Here is a 16984-nt window from a genome sequence, read left to right on the forward strand (position 1 = left end):
ACAGAGAATGATCTCGGACAGACAGCAAATACACTTAAAAGGGACACGGAAATAGAATGAATAAAAACAGATAAATATGTAAAACTCGGCATGTCGTTCAGATTTTGTGGAGGAAGAATCCGCTTTCACGTTCTGTCGGATAATCATTCCGATATTTTAGGAAAAAGTTAAAGATTACAAATATTTTCAACAAGAATAGAGCCTGGAAAAAACACGCAGCAAGAAAGGTCAAATGGGAACGTCTGTGATACAGCGGAACGCAGGAGTGATTAAATAATACATGGCACAATGGAGAAAGGCAAAGTGGGTGGTAATCGGGCAATAACGTAACAAAGGATCGTCCAGAGGATGTGTTAGTGGGAATAGCAGAACCATTACCAGACAATGGTAGCGGTGCTTATCATCCGATACGTTGAAACTAATGTTGAGGCCAGAAGACGAGAAAATGCTTACAATATAGGGTATCACCGCCTTTGAATCAGACCAGGCAGCTTTGCCAGCCCGGATTGATTTCCTGTCCGCTTTGAATTCGGCAGCCAAGGGACGAATTCAAAAGGCAGCTTCTCTCATCTTTTCACCTCCAGAGAAACAGGACGCACTCATATTCAGGGCAGAGGTGGAGATTGACGCTGAATGTCTGCTTATCCCAATTGAGGTGAACTTATTCGTACAGACAGGAAGATATACTGATCAAGTATCGGCCGGAACCAAACAAGGCTTTCGGTTATCCAACGAGTCACAGAGCCGAGTACCTCTGAGATGTTTTAACTTTGCTCTGGGATTTAGATGCTAAGGGAACATCGACGTAAAATCACACGTTGTAACGTGAAATACGTCTGTTTTCTCATATGTCGAGCGGCTGCTCGTAGCGGAACTTTGAGTAAAACATGGCGGGGCTCGTCCGGGATTTGGCCCGTGACCTCTCGCATTTCAAATGTGATCATTCCGAAGGGAGAATCATAACCGTGGACCAACGAGCCGCCAAAAGTGAAAAGTGCAGCTCTCAGTTTCTGACGGTGGTGAGAAATAATATTATGGCCCATCGTGCATGTGCTGTCTCTCAGATACCTATCTAATTAGTGCCCTCGCCATTGTACTGCAACTGTTCTCCTTTTGACGAATATATTATTAATTTGAGACATGACATGAGGAAAGTACAGCTTCCCTGTCAGTCAAAGGGGAATTTGGCGATGAGATTAAATGTGAACGTCAAAAAGTCGTTAAGCTGCAAGCCAACGACGACGAGAATGGGATTCGAACCCATGCGTGCAGAGCACAATAGATTAGCAGTCCATCGCCTTAACCTCTCGGCCACCTCGTCTCTGCTAGACGACATCGTCAGCCATTCAATCTCCTGCTTTTTGTATCCAAACAGAAATAATGTGCAAGAAAGTCCACTTCACAGCTTGCTCTGCGCTTGCATGCAGATCGACAATGATGAAAACTTGCCATGAGATTCTTGAAGCAAACAACCTTCCTTCACTTCAGGTGAGTGACTGGAAGAGATGGTTGGTTTCTCGGCAGAATCACAACAAAGAATATAAAATTTCACGTAGCGAGCGAAGTTGACCACGAACCTGCAATCTTCTGATAACTTTGCCGTTGTCATCGAAGTCAGACGCCTTATCCATTAGGCCACGCGGCCGCTGCCAGCAACATTCATTGTGTTGTTGTGTATATTGCGAGCAAATTCGGGGCAACTGCAATGTCAAGGAGTGGATTTAGGAAAAGATGAGCATATTTCGAGTGAATCAACAGATGCACTCCGATCTGGGTGTGCACCGGCGCAGGCAACCCCAATGTAAATTGGAACACTATAGTTTAACAATTCGCTCATTGCAGCTGAAATCATACTCCTTCTCAAACAATACAGGATAACCCGGGTTTATGAGAAAATCCGTTTTAAAGGGAAAGATTATGAACCGGAACTGACAACCAGCCCATTTAAACAGACACAGAATGATCCGGGATTGCAACGACATCCCTTTTACCCAGATGCAGAATGACCTTTGACTGACAGCAGTTCGCTTTTAAAAGAATAAAGTGAAATTTCGATCATCCCTGAAGGCAATTGTGCAGTGGGGCTCAGGACCACGCGGCGCAGAGACTGTTATTGAAGCCACATACATAGACAAGGAGGGAGGGACGTGAAACCAGCCCAGTCTGAAACACACAAACAAATTAAAATTCCTTAACCTCCAAAGGCAGGTTTTGAAATTTGAAATTGGAAATCCGGGACAGACGGCACATCCCTTTTCAACAGACACAGAATGATGAGGGTCTGGTAGCACACTATTTTACAGAGACAGAGAATGATCTCGGACAGACAGCAAATCCACTTAAAAGGGACACGGAAATAGAATGAATAAAAACAGATAAATATGTAAAACTCGGCATGTCGTTCAGATTTTGTGGAGGAAGAATCCGGTTTCACGTTCTGTCGGATAATCATTCCGATATTTTAGGAAAAAGTTAAAGATTACAAATATTTTCAACAAGAATAGAGCCTGGAAAAAATACGCAGCGAGAAAGGTCAAATGGGAACGTCTGTGATACAGCGGAACGCAGGAGTGATTAAATAATACATGGCACAATGGAGAAAGGCAAAGTGGGTGGTAATCGGGCAATAACGTAACAAAGGATCGTCCAGAGGATGTGTTAGTGGGAATAGCAGAACCATTACCAGACAATGGTAGCGGTGCTTATCATCCGATACGTTGAAACTAATGTTGAGGCCAGAAGACGAGAGAATGCTTACAATATAGGGTATCACCGCCTTTGAATCAGACCAGGCAGCTTTGCCAGCCCGGATTGATTTCCTGTCCGCTTTGAATTCGGCAGCCAAGGGACGAATTCAAAAGGCAGCTTCTCTCATCTTTTCAGCTCCAGAGAAACAGGACGCACTCATATTCAGGGCAGAGGTGGAGATTGACGCTGAATGTCTGCTTATCCCAATTGAGATGAACTTATTCGTACAGACAGGAAGATATACTGATCAAGTATCGGCCGGAACCAAACAAGGCTTTAGGTTATCCAACGAGTCACAGAGCCGAGTACCTCTGAGATATTTACTCAGTTTGGCGGGTTTCACTTTGCTCTGGGATTTGGATGCTAAGGGAACATCGGCGTAAAATCTCACGTTTTAACGTGAAATACGTCTGTTTTCTCACATGTCGAGCGGCTGTTAGAAGCGGAACTTTGAGTAAAACATGGCGGGGCTCGTCCGGGATTTGGCCCGTGACCTCTCGCATTTCAAATGTGATCATTCCAAAGGGAGAATCATAACCGTGGACCAACGAGCCGCCGACTGTGAAAATCGCAGCTCTCAGATTCTGACGGTGGTGAGAAATTATATTATGGCCCATCGTGCATGTGCTGTCTCTCAGATACCTATCTAATTAGTGCCCCTCGCCATTGTACTGCAAATGTTCTCCTTTTGACGAATATATTATTAATTTGAGACATGACATGAGGAAAGTACAGCATCCCTGTAAGTAAAAGGGGAATTTGGCGATGAGGTTAAATGTGAATGTCAAAAAGTGGATGCAGATTGAGAATGATGAAAACTTGCCATGAGATTCTTGAAGCAAACAGCCTTCCTTCACTTCAGGTGAGTGACTGGAAGAGATGGTTGCTTTCTCGGCAGAATCATAAAAAAGAATATAAAATTTCACGTAGCGAGCTAAGTTGAACGCGGCAGGACTCGAACCTGCAATCTTCTGATAACTTTGCGGTTGTCATCGAAGTCAGACGCCTTATCCATTAGGCCACGCGGCCGCTGCCAGCACCATTCATTGTGTTGCTGTATATATTGCGAGCAAATTCGGGGCAACTGCAATATCAAGGAGTGGATTGAGCAAAAGATGAGCATTATTCGAGTGAATGAACAGATGCACTGCGATCTGGGTGCGCAGCGGCGCAGGCAACTCCTATGTAAATTGGAGCATTATAGTTTAACAATTCGGTCATTGCCGCTGAACACATAATCCTTCTCAAACAATACAGGATGACCCGGGTTTCCGAGAAAATCCGTTTTAAAGGGAAAGATTATGAACCGGAACTGACAACCAGCCCATTTAAACAGACACAGAATGATCCGGGATTGCAAGGACATCCCTTTTACCCAGATGCAGAATGAACCTTGACTGACAGCAGTTCCCTTTTAAAAGAATAAAGTGAGATTTCTTTCATCCCTGAAGGCAATTGTGCATTGGGGCTCAGGACCACGCGGCGCAGAGACGGTTATTGAAGCCACAGGTGATAGACAAGGAGGGAGGGACGTAAAACCAGTCCAGTCTGAAACACACAAACAAACTAAAATTCCTTAACTTCCAAAGGCAAGTTTTGAAATTTGAAATTGGAAATCCGGGACAGGCAGCACATCCCTTTTCAACACACACAGAATGATGAGGGTCTGATCGCACACCATTTTACAGAGACAGAGAATGATCTCGGACAGACAGCAAATCCACGTAAAAGGGACACGGAAATAGAATGAATAAAAACAGATAAATATGTAAAACTCGGCATGTCGTGCAGATTTTGTGGAGGAAGAATCCGTTTTCACGTTCTGTCGGATAATCATTCCGATATTTCAGGAAAAAGTTAAAGATTACAGATGTTTTCAACAAGAATAGCGCCTGGAAAAAATACGCAGCGAGAAAGGTCAAGTGGGAACGTCTGTGATACAGCGGAACGCAGGAGTGATTAAATAATACATGGCACAATGGAGAAAGGCAAAGTGGGTGGTAATCGGGCAATAACGTAACAAAGGATGGTCCAGAGGAGGTGTTAGTGGGAACAGCAGAACCATTACCAGACAATGGGAGCGGTGCTTATCATCCGATACGTTGAACCTAATGTTGAGGCCAGAAGACGAGATCATGCTTACAATATAGGGTGTCACCGCCTTTTAATCAGACCAGGCAGCTTTGCAAGCCCGGATTGATTTCCTGTCCGTTTTGAATTCGGCATCCAAGGGACGAATTCAAAAGGCAGCTTCTCTCATCTTTTCAGCTCTAGAGAAACAGGACGCACTCATATTCAGGGCAGAGGTGGAGATTGACGCTGAATGTATGCTTATCCAAATTGAGGTGAACTTATGCGAACAGACAGGAAGATATACTGATCAAGTAACGGCCGGAACCAAACAAGGTTTTAGGTTATCCAACGAGTCACAGAGCCGAGTACCTGTGAGATATTTTAACTTTACTCAGTTTAGCGGGTTTCACTTTGCTCTGGGATTTGGATGCTAAGGGAACATCGGCGTAAAATCACACGTTTTAACGTGAAATACGTCTGTTTTCTCACATGTCGAGCGGATGTTAGAAGCGGAACTTTGAGTAAAACATGGCGGGGCTCGTCCAGGATTTGGCCCTTGAGCTCTCGCATTTCAAATGTGATCATTCAGAAGGGAGAATCATAACCGTGGACCAACGAGCCGCCGACAGTGAAAAGCGCAGCTCTCAGATTCTGACGGTGGTGAGAAATGATTTATGGCCCATCGTGTGCATGTGCTGTCTCTCAGATACCTATCTAATTAGTGCCCCTCGCCATTGTACTGCAAATGTTCTCCTTTTGACGAATATATTATTAATTTGAGACATGACATGAGGAAAGTACAGCATCCCTGGAAGTGAAAGGGGAGTTTGGCGATGAGGTTAAATGTGAATGTCAAAAAGTCGTTAAGCTGCAAGCCAACGACGACGAGAATGGGATTCGAACCCATGCGTGCAGAGCACAATAGATTAGCAGTCCATCGCCTTAACCTCTCGGCCACCTCGTCTCTGCTAGACGACATCGTCAGCCATTCAATCTCCTGCTTTTTGTATCCAAACAGAAATAATGTGCAAGAAAGTCCACTTCACAGCTTGCTCTGCGCTTGCATGCAGATCGACAATGATGAAAACTTGCCATGAGATTCTTGAAGCAAACAACCTTCCTTCACTTCAGGTGAGTGACTGGAAGAGATGGTTGGTTTCTCGGCAGAATCACAACAAAGAATATAAAATTTCACGTAGCGAGCGAAGTTGACCACGAACCTGCAATCTTCTGATAACTTTGCGGTTGTTATCGAAGTCAGACGCCTTATCCATTAGGCCACGCGGCCGCTGCCAGCAACATGCATTGTGTTGTTGTGTATATTGCGAGCAAATTCGGGGCAACTGCAATGTCAAGGAGTGGATTTAGGAAAAGATGAGCATATTTCGAGTGAATGAACAGATGCACTCCGATCTGGGTGTGCACCGGCGCAGGCAACCCCAATGTACATTGGAACACTATAGTTTAACAATTCGCTCATTGCAGCTGAAATCATACTCCTTCTCAAACAATACAGGATAACCCGGGTTTATGAGAAAATCCGTTTTAAAGGGAAAGATTATGAACCGGAACTGACAACCAGCCCATTTAAACAGACACAGAATGATCCGGGATTGCAAGGACATCCCTTTTACCCAGATGCAGAATGACCTTTGACTGACAGCAGTTCCCTTTTAAAAGAATAAAGTGAAATTTCGATCATCCCTGAAGGCAATTGTGCAGTGGGGCTCAGGACCACGCGGCGCAGAGACTGTTATTGAAGCCACAGGTGATTGACAAGGAGGGAGGGACGTGAAACCAGCCCAGTCTGAAACACACAAACAAATTAAAATTCCTTAACCTCCAAAGGCAGGTTTTGAAATTTGAAATTGGAAATCCGGGAGAGACGGCACATCCCTTTTCAACAGACACAGAATGATGATGGTCTGGTAGCACACTATTTTACAGAGACAGAGAATGATCTCGGACAGACAGCAAATACACTTAAAAGGGACACGGAAATAGAATGAATAAAAACAGATAAATATGTAAAACTCGGCATGTCGTTCAGATTTTGTGGAGGAAGAATCCGCTTTCACGTTCTGTCGGATAATCATTCCGATATTTTAGGAAAAAGTTAAAGATTACAAATATTTTCAACAAGAATAGAGCCTGGAAAAAACACGCAGCAAGAAAGGTCAAATGGGAACGTCTGTGATACAGCGGAACGCAGGAGTGATTAAATAATACATGGCACAATGGAGAAAGGCAAAGTGGGTGGTAATCGGGCAATAACGTAACAAAGGATCGTCCAGAGGATGTGTTAGTGGGAATAGCAGAACCATTACCAGACAATGGTAGCGGTGCTTATCATCCGATACGTTGAAACTAATGTTGAGGCCAGAAGACGAGAAAATGCTTACAATATAGGGTATCACCGCCTTTGAATCAGACCAGGCAGCTTTGCCAGCCCGGATTGATTTCCTGTCCGCTTTGAATTCGGCAGCCAAGGGACGAATTCAAAAGGCAGCTTCTCTCATCTTTTCACCTCCAGAGAAACAGGACGCACTCATATTCAGGGCAGAGGTGGAGATTGACGCTGAATGTCTGCTTATCCCAATTGAGGTGAACTTATTCGTACAGACAGGAAGATATACTGATCAAGTATCGGCCGGAACCAAACAAGGCTTTCGGTTATCCAACGAGTCACAGAGCCGAGTACCTCTGAGATGTTTTAACTTTGCTCTGGGATTTAGATGCTAAGGGAACATCGACGTAAAATCACACGTTGTAACGTGAAATACGTCTGTTTTCTCATATGTCGAGCGGCTGCTCGTAGCGGAACTTTGAGTAAAACATGGCGGGGCTCGTCCGGGATTTGGCCCGTGACCTCTCGCATTTCAAATGTGATCATTCCGAAGGGAGAATCATAACCGTGGACCAACGAGCCGCCAAAAGTGAAAAGTGCAGCTCTCAGTTTCTGACGGTGGTGAGAAATAATATTATGGCCCATCGTGCATGTGCTGTCTCTCAGATACCTATCTAATTAGTGCCCTCGCCATTGTACTGCAACTGTTCTCCTTTTGACGAATATATTATTAATTTGAGACATGACATGAGGAAAGTACAGCTTCCCTGTCAGTCAAAGGGGAATTTGGCGATGAGATTAAATGTGAACGTCAAAAAGTCGTTAAGCTGCAAGCCAACGACGACGAGAATGGGATTCGAACCCATGCGTGCAGAGCACAATAGATTAGCAGTCCATCGCCTTAACCTCTCGGCCACCTCGTCTCTGCTAGACGACATCGTCAGCCATTCAATCTCCTGCTTTTTGTATCCAAACAGAAATAATGTGCAAGAAAGTCCACTTCACAGCTTGCTCTGCGCTTGCATGCAGATCGACAATGATGAAAACTTGCCATGAGATTCTTGAAGCAAACAACCTTCCTTCACTTCAGGTGAGTGACTGGAAGAGATGGTTGGTTTCTCGGCAGAATCACAACAAAGAATATAAAATTTCACGTAGCGAGCGAAGTTGACCACGAACCTGCAATCTTCTGATAACTTTGCCGTTGTCATCGAAGTCAGACGCCTTATCCATTAGGCCACGCGGCCGCTGCCAGCAACATTCATTGTGTTGTTGTGTATATTGCGAGCAAATTCGGGGCAACTGCAATGTCAAGGAGTGGATTTAGGAAAAGATGAGCATATTTCGAGTGAATCAACAGATGCACTCCGATCTGGGTGTGCACCGGCGCAGGCAACCCCAATGTAAATTGGAACACTATAGTTTAACAATTCGCTCATTGCAGCTGAAATCATACTCCTTCTCAAACAATACAGGATAACCCGGGTTTATGAGAAAATCCGTTTTAAAGGGAAAGATTATGAACCGGAACTGACAACCAGCCCATTTAAACAGACACAGAATGATCCGGGATTGCAACGACATCCCTTTTACCCAGATGCAGAATGACCTTTGACTGACAGCAGTTCGCTTTTAAAAGAATAAAGTGAAATTTCGATCATCCCTGAAGGCAATTGTGCAGTGGGGCTCAGGACCACGCGGCGCAGAGACTGTTATTGAAGCCACATACATAGACAAGGAGGGAGGGACGTGAAACCAGCCCAGTCTGAAACACACAAACAAATTAAAATTCCTTAACCTCCAAAGGCAGGTTTTGAAATTTGAAATTGGAAATCCGGGACAGACGGCACATCCCTTTTCAACAGACACAGAATGATGAGGGTCTGGTAGCACACTATTTTACAGAGACAGAGAATGATCTCGGACAGACAGCAAATCCACTTAAAAGGGACACGGAAATAGAATGAATAAAAACAGATAAATATGTAAAACTCGGCATGTCGTTCAGATTTTGTGGAGGAAGAATCCGGTTTCACGTTCTGTCGGATAATCATTCCGATATTTTAGGAAAAAGTTAAAGATTACAAATATTTTCAACAAGAATAGAGCCTGGAAAAAATACGCAGCGAGAAAGGTCAAATGGGAACGTCTGTGATACAGCGGAACGCAGGAGTGATTAAATAATACATGGCACAATGGAGAAAGGCAAAGTGGGTGGTAATCGGGCAATAACGTAACAAAGGATCGTCCAGAGGATGTGTTAGTGGGAATAGCAGAACCATTACCAGACAATGGTAGCGGTGCTTATCATCCGATACGTTGAAACTAATGTTGAGGCCAGAAGACGAGAGAATGCTTACAATATAGGGTATCACCGCCTTTGAATCAGACCAGGCAGCTTTGCCAGCCCGGATTGATTTCCTGTCCGCTTTGAATTCGGCAGCCAAGGGACGAATTCAAAAGGCAGCTTCTCTCATCTTTTCAGCTCCAGAGAAACAGGACGCACTCATATTCAGGGCAGAGGTGGAGATTGACGCTGAATGTCTGCTTATCCCAATTGAGATGAACTTATTCGTACAGACAGGAAGATATACTGATCAAGTATCGGCCGGAACCAAACAAGGCTTTAGGTTATCCAACGAGTCACAGAGCCGAGTACCTCTGAGATATTTACTCAGTTTGGCGGGTTTCACTTTGCTCTGGGATTTGGATGCTAAGGGAACATCGGCGTAAAATCTCACGTTTTAACGTGAAATACGTCTGTTTTCTCACATGTCGAGCGGCTGTTAGAAGCGGAACTTTGAGTAAAACATGGCGGGGCTCGTCCGGGATTTGGCCCGTGACCTCTCGCATTTCAAATGTGATCATTCCAAAGGGAGAATCATAACCGTGGACCAACGAGCCGCCGACTGTGAAAATCGCAGCTCTCAGATTCTGACGGTGGTGAGAAATTATATTATGGCCCATCGTGCATGTGCTGTCTCTCAGATACCTATCTAATTAGTGCCCCTCGCCATTGTACTGCAAATGTTCTCCTTTTGACGAATATATTATTAATTTGAGACATGACATGAGGAAAGTACAGCATCCCTGTAAGTAAAAGGGGAATTTGGCGATGAGGTTAAATGTGAATGTCAAAAAGTGGATGCAGATTGAGAATGATGAAAACTTGCCATGAGATTCTTGAAGCAAACAGCCTTCCTTCACTTCAGGTGAGTGACTGGAAGAGATGGTTGCTTTCTCGGCAGAATCATAAAAAAGAATATAAAATTTCACGTAGCGAGCTAAGTTGAACGCGGCAGGACTCGAACCTGCAATCTTCTGATAACTTTGCGGTTGTCATCGAAGTCAGACGCCTTATCCATTAGGCCACGCGGCCGCTGCCAGCACCATTCATTGTGTTGCTGTATATATTGCGAGCAAATTCGGGGCAACTGCAATATCAAGGAGTGGATTGAGCAAAAGATGAGCATTATTCGAGTGAATGAACAGATGCACTGCGATCTGGGTGCGCAGCGGCGCAGGCAACTCCTATGTAAATTGGAGCATTATAGTTTAACAATTCGGTCATTGCCGCTGAACACATAATCCTTCTCAAACAATACAGGATGACCCGGGTTTCCGAGAAAATCCGTTTTAAAGGGAAAGATTATGAACCGGAACTGACAACCAGCCCATTTAAACAGACACAGAATGATCCGGGATTGCAAGGACATCCCTTTTACCCAGATGCAGAATGAACCTTGACTGACAGCAGTTCCCTTTTAAAAGAATAAAGTGAGATTTCTTTCATCCCTGAAGGCAATTGTGCATTGGGGCTCAGGACCACGCGGCGCAGAGACGGTTATTGAAGCCACAGGTGATAGACAAGGAGGGAGGGACGTAAAACCAGTCCAGTCTGAAACACACAAACAAACTAAAATTCCTTAACTTCCAAAGGCAAGTTTTGAAATTTGAAATTGGAAATCCGGGACAGGCAGCACATCCCTTTTCAACACACACAGAATGATGAGGGTCTGATCGCACACCATTTTACAGAGACAGAGAATGATCTCGGACAGACAGCAAATCCACGTAAAAGGGACACGGAAATAGAATGAATAAAAACAGATAAATATGTAAAACTCGGCATGTCGTGCAGATTTTGTGGAGGAAGAATCCGTTTTCACGTTCTGTCGGATAATCATTCCGATATTTCAGGAAAAAGTTAAAGATTACAGATGTTTTCAACAAGAATAGCGCCTGGAAAAAATACGCAGCGAGAAAGGTCAAGTGGGAACGTCTGTGATACAGCGGAACGCAGGAGTGATTAAATAATACATGGCACAATGGAGAAAGGCAAAGTGGGTGGTAATCGGGCAATAACGTAACAAAGGATGGTCCAGAGGAGGTGTTAGTGGGAACAGCAGAACCATTACCAGACAATGGGAGCGGTGCTTATCATCCGATACGTTGAACCTAATGTTGAGGCCAGAAGACGAGATCATGCTTACAATATAGGGTGTCACCGCCTTTTAATCAGACCAGGCAGCTTTGCAAGCCCGGATTGATTTCCTGTCCGTTTTGAATTCGGCATCCAAGGGACGAATTCAAAAGGCAGCTTCTCTCATCTTTTCAGCTCTAGAGAAACAGGACGCACTCATATTCAGGGCAGAGGTGGAGATTGACGCTGAATGTATGCTTATCCAAATTGAGGTGAACTTATGCGAACAGACAGGAAGATATACTGATCAAGTAACGGCCGGAACCAAACAAGGTTTTAGGTTATCCAACGAGTCACAGAGCCGAGTACCTGTGAGATATTTTAACTTTACTCAGTTTAGCGGGTTTCACTTTGCTCTGGGATTTGGATGCTAAGGGAACATCGGCGTAAAATCACACGTTTTAACGTGAAATACGTCTGTTTTCTCACATATCGAGCGGATGTTAGAAGCGGAACTTTGAGTAAAACATGGCGGGGCTCGTCCAGGATTTGGCCCTTGAGCTCTCGCATTTCAAATGTGATCATTCAGAAGGGAGAATCATAACCGTGGACCAACGAGCCGCCGACAGTGAAAAGCGCAGCTCTCAGATTCTGACGGTGGTGAGAAATGATTTATGGCCCATCGTGTGCATGTGCTGTCTCTCAGATACCTATCTAATTAGTGCCCCTCGCCATTGTACTGCAAATGTTCTCCTTTTGACGAATATATTATTAATTTGAGACATGACATGAGGAAAGTACAGCATCCCTGGAAGTGAAAGGGGAGTTTGGCGATGAGGTTAAATGTGAATGTCAAAAAGTCGTTAAGCTGCAAGCCAACGACGACGAGAATGGGATTCGAACCCATGCGTGCAGAGCACAATAAATTAGCAGTCCATCGCCTTAACCTCTCGGCCACCTCGTCTCTTCTATAAGACGTCGTCAGCCATTCAATCTCCTGCTTTTTGTATCCAAACAGAAATAATGTGCAAGAAAGTCCACTTCACAGCTTGCTCTGACGGTGCATGCAGATTGAGAATGATGAAAACTTGCAATGAGATTCTTTAAGCAACCAGCCTTCCTTCACTTCAGGTGAGTGACTGGAAGAGATGGTTGGTTTCTCGGCAGAATCACAACAAAAAATCTAAAATTTCACGTAGCTAGCTAAGTTGACCGCGGCAGGACTCGAACCTGCAATTTTTGGATCACTTTGCGTTTGTCATGGAAGGCAGACGCCTTATCCATTAGGCCACGCGGCCGCTGCCAGCACCATTCATTGTGTTGTTGTGTATATTGTGAGCAAATTCGGGGCAACTGCAATATCTTGGAGTGGATTTTGGAAAAGATGAGCATATTTCGAGTGAATGAACAGATGCACTGCGATCTGGGTGCGCACCGGCGCAGGCAACCCAAATGTAAATTGGAACACTATAGTTTAACAATTCGCTCATTGCAGCTGAAATCATACTCCTTCTCAAACAATACAGGATGACCCGGGTTTATGAGAAAATCCGTTTTAAACGGAAAGATTATGAACCGGAACTGACAACCAGCCCATTTAAACAGACACAGAATGAACCGGGATTGCAAGGACATCCCTTTTACCCAGATGCAGAATGACACTTGACTGACAGCAGTTCCCTTTTTGAAAGAATAATGTTAGATTTCCATCATCCCTGAAGGCAATTGTGCAGTGGGGCTCAGGACCACGCGGCGCAGAGACTGTTATTGAAGCCACAGGTGATAGACAGGCAGGAAGGATGGATGGAGGGAGGGACGGAAAACCAGCCCAGTCTGAAACACACAAACAAACTAAAATTGCTTAACCTCCAAAGGCAGGTTATGAAATTGGAAATTGGAAATCCGGGACAGACAGCACATCCCTTTTAAATAGACACAGAATGATGAGGGTCTGATAGCACACTATATGAAAGAGACAGAGAATGATCTCGGACAGACAGCAAATCCCCGTAAAAGGGACACGGAAATAGAATGAATAAAAACAGATAAATATGTAAAACTCGGCAGGTCGTGCAGATTTTGTGGAGGAAGAATCCGGTTTCACGTTCTGTCGGATAATCATTCCGATATTTTAGGAAAAAGTTAAAGATTACAGATGTTTTCAACAAAAATAGCGCCTAAAAAAATACGCAGCGAGAAAGGTCAAGTGGGAACGTCTGTGATACAGCGGAACGCAGGAGTGATTAAATAATACATGGCACAATGGAGAAAGGCAAAGTGGGTGGTAATCGGGCAATAACGTAACAAAGGATGGTCCAGAGGATGTGTTAGTGGGAATAGCAGAACCATTACCAGACAATGGTAGCGGTGCTTATCATCCGATACGTTGAAACTAATGTTGAGGCCAGAAGCCGAGAAAATGCCTACAATATAGGGTATCACCGCCTTTGAATCAGACCAGGCAGCTTTGCCAGCCCGGATTGATTTCCTGTCCGCTTTGAATTCAGCAGCCAAGGGACGAATTCAAAAGGCAGCTTCTCTCATCTTTTCAGCTCTAGAGAAACAGGACGCAATCATATTCAGGGCAGAGGTGGAGATTGACGCTGAATGTCTGCTTATCCCAATTGAGGTGAACATATTCGTACAGACAGGAAGATATACTGATCAAGTATCGGCCGGAACCAAACAAGGCTTTCGGTTATCCAACGAGTCACAGAGCCGAGTACCTCTGAGATGTTTTAACTTTACTGAGTTTGGCGGGTTTCACTTTGCTCTGGGATTTAGATGATAAGGGAACATCGGCGTAAAATCACACGTTGTAACGTGAAATACGTCTGTTTTCTCATATGTCGAGCGGCTGTTCGTAGCGGAACTTTGTGTAAAACATGGCGGGGCTCGTCCGGGATTTGACCCGTGACCTCTCGCATTTCAAATGTGAACATTCCGAAGGGAGAATCATAACCGTGGACCAACGAGCCGCCAAAAGTGAAAAGTGCAGCTCTCAGTTTCTGACGGTGGTGAGAAATAATATTATGGCCCATCGTGCATGTGCTGTCTCTCAGATGCCTATCTAATTAGTGCCCCTCGCCATTGTACTGCAACTGTTCTCCTTTTGACGAATATATTATTAATTTGAGACATGACATGAGGAAAGTACAGCTTCCCTGTCAGTCAAAGGGGAATTTGGCGATGAGATTAAATGTGAATGTCAAAAAGTCGTTAAGCTGCAAGCCAACGACGACGAGAATGGGATTCGAACCCATGCGTGCAGAGCACAATAGATTAGCAGTCCATCGCCTTAACCTCTCGGCCACCTCGTCTCTGCTAGACGACATCGTCAGCCATTCAATCTCCTGCTTTTTGTATCCAAACATAAATAATGTGCAAGAAAGTCCACTTCACAGCTTGCTCTGCGCTTGCATGCAGATCGACAATGATGAAAACTTGCCATGAGATTCTTGAAGCAAACAACCTTCCTTCACTTCAGGTGAGTGACTGGAAGAGATGGTTGGTTTCTCGGCAGAATCACAACAAAGAATATAAAATTTCACGTAGCGAGCGAAGTTGACCACGAACCTGCAATCTTCTGATAACTTTACCGTTATCATCGAAGTCAGACGCCTTATCCATTAGGCCACGCGGCCGCTGCCAGCAACATTCATTGTGTTGTTGTGTATATTGCGAGCAAATTCGGGGCAACTGCAATGTCAAGGAGTGGATTTAGGAAAAGATGAGCATATTTCGAGTGAATGAACAGATGCACTCCGATCTGGGTGTGCACCGGCGCAGGCAACCCCAATGTAAATTGGAACACTATAGTTTAACAATTCGCTCATTGCAGCTGAAATCATACTCCTTCTCAAACAATACAGGATAACCCGGGTTTATGAGAAAATCCGTTTTAAAGGGAAAGATTATGAACCGGAACTGACAACCAGCCCATTTAAACAGACACAGAATGATCCGGGATTGCAACGACATCCCTTTTACCCAGATGCAGAATGACCTTTGACTGACAGCAGTTCCCTTTTAAAAGAATAAAGTGAAATTTCGATCATCCCTGAAGGCAATTGTGCAGTGGGGCTCAGGACAACGCGGCGCAGAGACTGTTATTGAAGCCACAGGTGATAGACAAGGAGGGAGGGACGTGAAACCAGCCCAGTCTGAAACACACAAACAAATTAAAATTCCTTAACCTCCAAAGGCAGGTTTTGAAATTTGAAATTGGAAATCCGGGACAGACGGCACATCCCTTTTCAACAGACACAGAATGATGAGGGTCTGGTAGCACACTATTTTACAGAGACAGAGAATGATCTCGGACAGACAGCAAATCCACTTAAAAGGGACACGGAAATAGAATGAATAAAAACAGATAAATATGTAAAACTCGGCATGTCGTTCAGATTTTGTGGAGGAAGAATCCGGTTTCACGTTCTGTCGGATAATCATTCCGATATTTTAGGAAAAAGTTAAAGATTACAAATATTTTCAACAAGAATAGAGCCTGGAAAAAATACGCAGCGAGAAAGGTCAAATGGGAACGTCTGTGATACAGCGGAACGCAGGAGTGATTAAATAATACATGGCACAATGGAGAAAGGCAAAGTGGGTGGTAATCGGGCAATAACGTAACAAAGGATCGTCCAGAGGATGTGTTAGTGGGAATAGCAGAACCATTACCAGACAATGGTAGCGGTGCTTATCATCCGATACGTTGAAACTAATGTTGAGGCCAGAAGACGAGAGAATGCTTACAATATATGGTATCACCGCCTTTGAATCAGACCAGGCAGCTTTGCCAGCCCGGATTGATTTCCTGTCCGCCTTGATATCGGCAGCCAAGGGACGAATTCAAAAGGCAGCTTCTCTCATCTTTTCAGCTCTAGAGAAACAGGACGCACTCATATTCAGGGCAGAGGTGGAGATTGACGCTGAATGTCTGCTTATCCCAATTGAGGTGAACTTATTCGTACAGACAGGAAGATATACTGATCAAGTATCGGCCGGAACCAAACAAGGCTTTAGGTTATCCAACGAGTCACAGAGCCGAGTACCTCTGAGATATTTACTCAGTTTGGCGGGTTTCACTTTGCTCTGGGATTTGGATGCTAAGGGAACATCGGCGTAAAATCACACGTTTTAACGTGAAATACGTCTGTTTTCTCACATGTCGAGCGGCTGTTAGAAGCGGAACTTTGAGTAAAACATGGTGGGGCTCGTCCGGGATTTGGCCCGTGACCTCTCGCATTTCAAATGTGATCATTCCAAAGGGAGAATCATAACCGTGGACCAACGAGCCGCCGACTGTGAAAATCGCAGCTCTCAGATTCTGACGATGGTGAGAAATTATATTATGGCCCATCGTGCATGTGCTGTCTCTCAGATACCTA

The 16984-nt window shown here is 44.5% G+C and overlaps 7 non-coding genes across 7 annotated transcripts; all 7 read right to left on the reverse strand.

Moving 5' to 3' along the window:
- Positions 1–1239: 1239 nt before the first annotated feature.
- On the reverse strand, positions 1240–1321 carry trnas-gcu (transfer RNA serine (anticodon GCU)). The gene has a single exon. It is a non-coding gene; the product is annotated as a tRNA-Ser (tRNA).
- A 2367-nt stretch (positions 1322–3688) lies between these two features.
- Positions 3689–3777, reverse strand: trnar-ucg (transfer RNA arginine (anticodon UCG)). Its single transcript is given in 2 exon segments — positions 3689–3724; positions 3741–3777. It is a non-coding gene; the product is annotated as a tRNA-Arg (tRNA).
- A 1926-nt stretch (positions 3778–5703) lies between these two features.
- trnas-gcu (transfer RNA serine (anticodon GCU)) lies at positions 5704–5785 on the reverse strand. The gene has a single exon. It is a non-coding gene; the product is annotated as a tRNA-Ser (tRNA).
- Positions 5786–8009: 2224 nt separating this feature from the next.
- Positions 8010–8091, reverse strand: trnas-gcu (transfer RNA serine (anticodon GCU)). The gene has a single exon. It is a non-coding gene; the product is annotated as a tRNA-Ser (tRNA).
- Positions 8092–10458: 2367 nt separating this feature from the next.
- On the reverse strand, positions 10459–10547 carry trnar-ucg (transfer RNA arginine (anticodon UCG)). The gene is given in 2 exon segments: positions 10459–10494; positions 10511–10547. It is a non-coding gene; the product is annotated as a tRNA-Arg (tRNA).
- A 1926-nt stretch (positions 10548–12473) lies between these two features.
- Positions 12474–12555, reverse strand: trnas-gcu (transfer RNA serine (anticodon GCU)). The gene has a single exon. It is a non-coding gene; the product is annotated as a tRNA-Ser (tRNA).
- Positions 12556–14829: 2274 nt separating this feature from the next.
- On the reverse strand, positions 14830–14911 carry trnas-gcu (transfer RNA serine (anticodon GCU)). The gene has a single exon. It is a non-coding gene; the product is annotated as a tRNA-Ser (tRNA).
- Between the last annotated feature and the right edge of the window lie 2073 nt (positions 14912–16984).

The sequence above is a fragment of the Pristiophorus japonicus genome, unplaced genomic scaffold (assembly GCF_044704955.1).
Source record: "Pristiophorus japonicus isolate sPriJap1 unplaced genomic scaffold, sPriJap1.hap1 HAP1_SCAFFOLD_244, whole genome shotgun sequence".
NCBI lineage: Eukaryota > Metazoa > Chordata > Chondrichthyes > Pristiophoridae > Pristiophorus > Pristiophorus japonicus.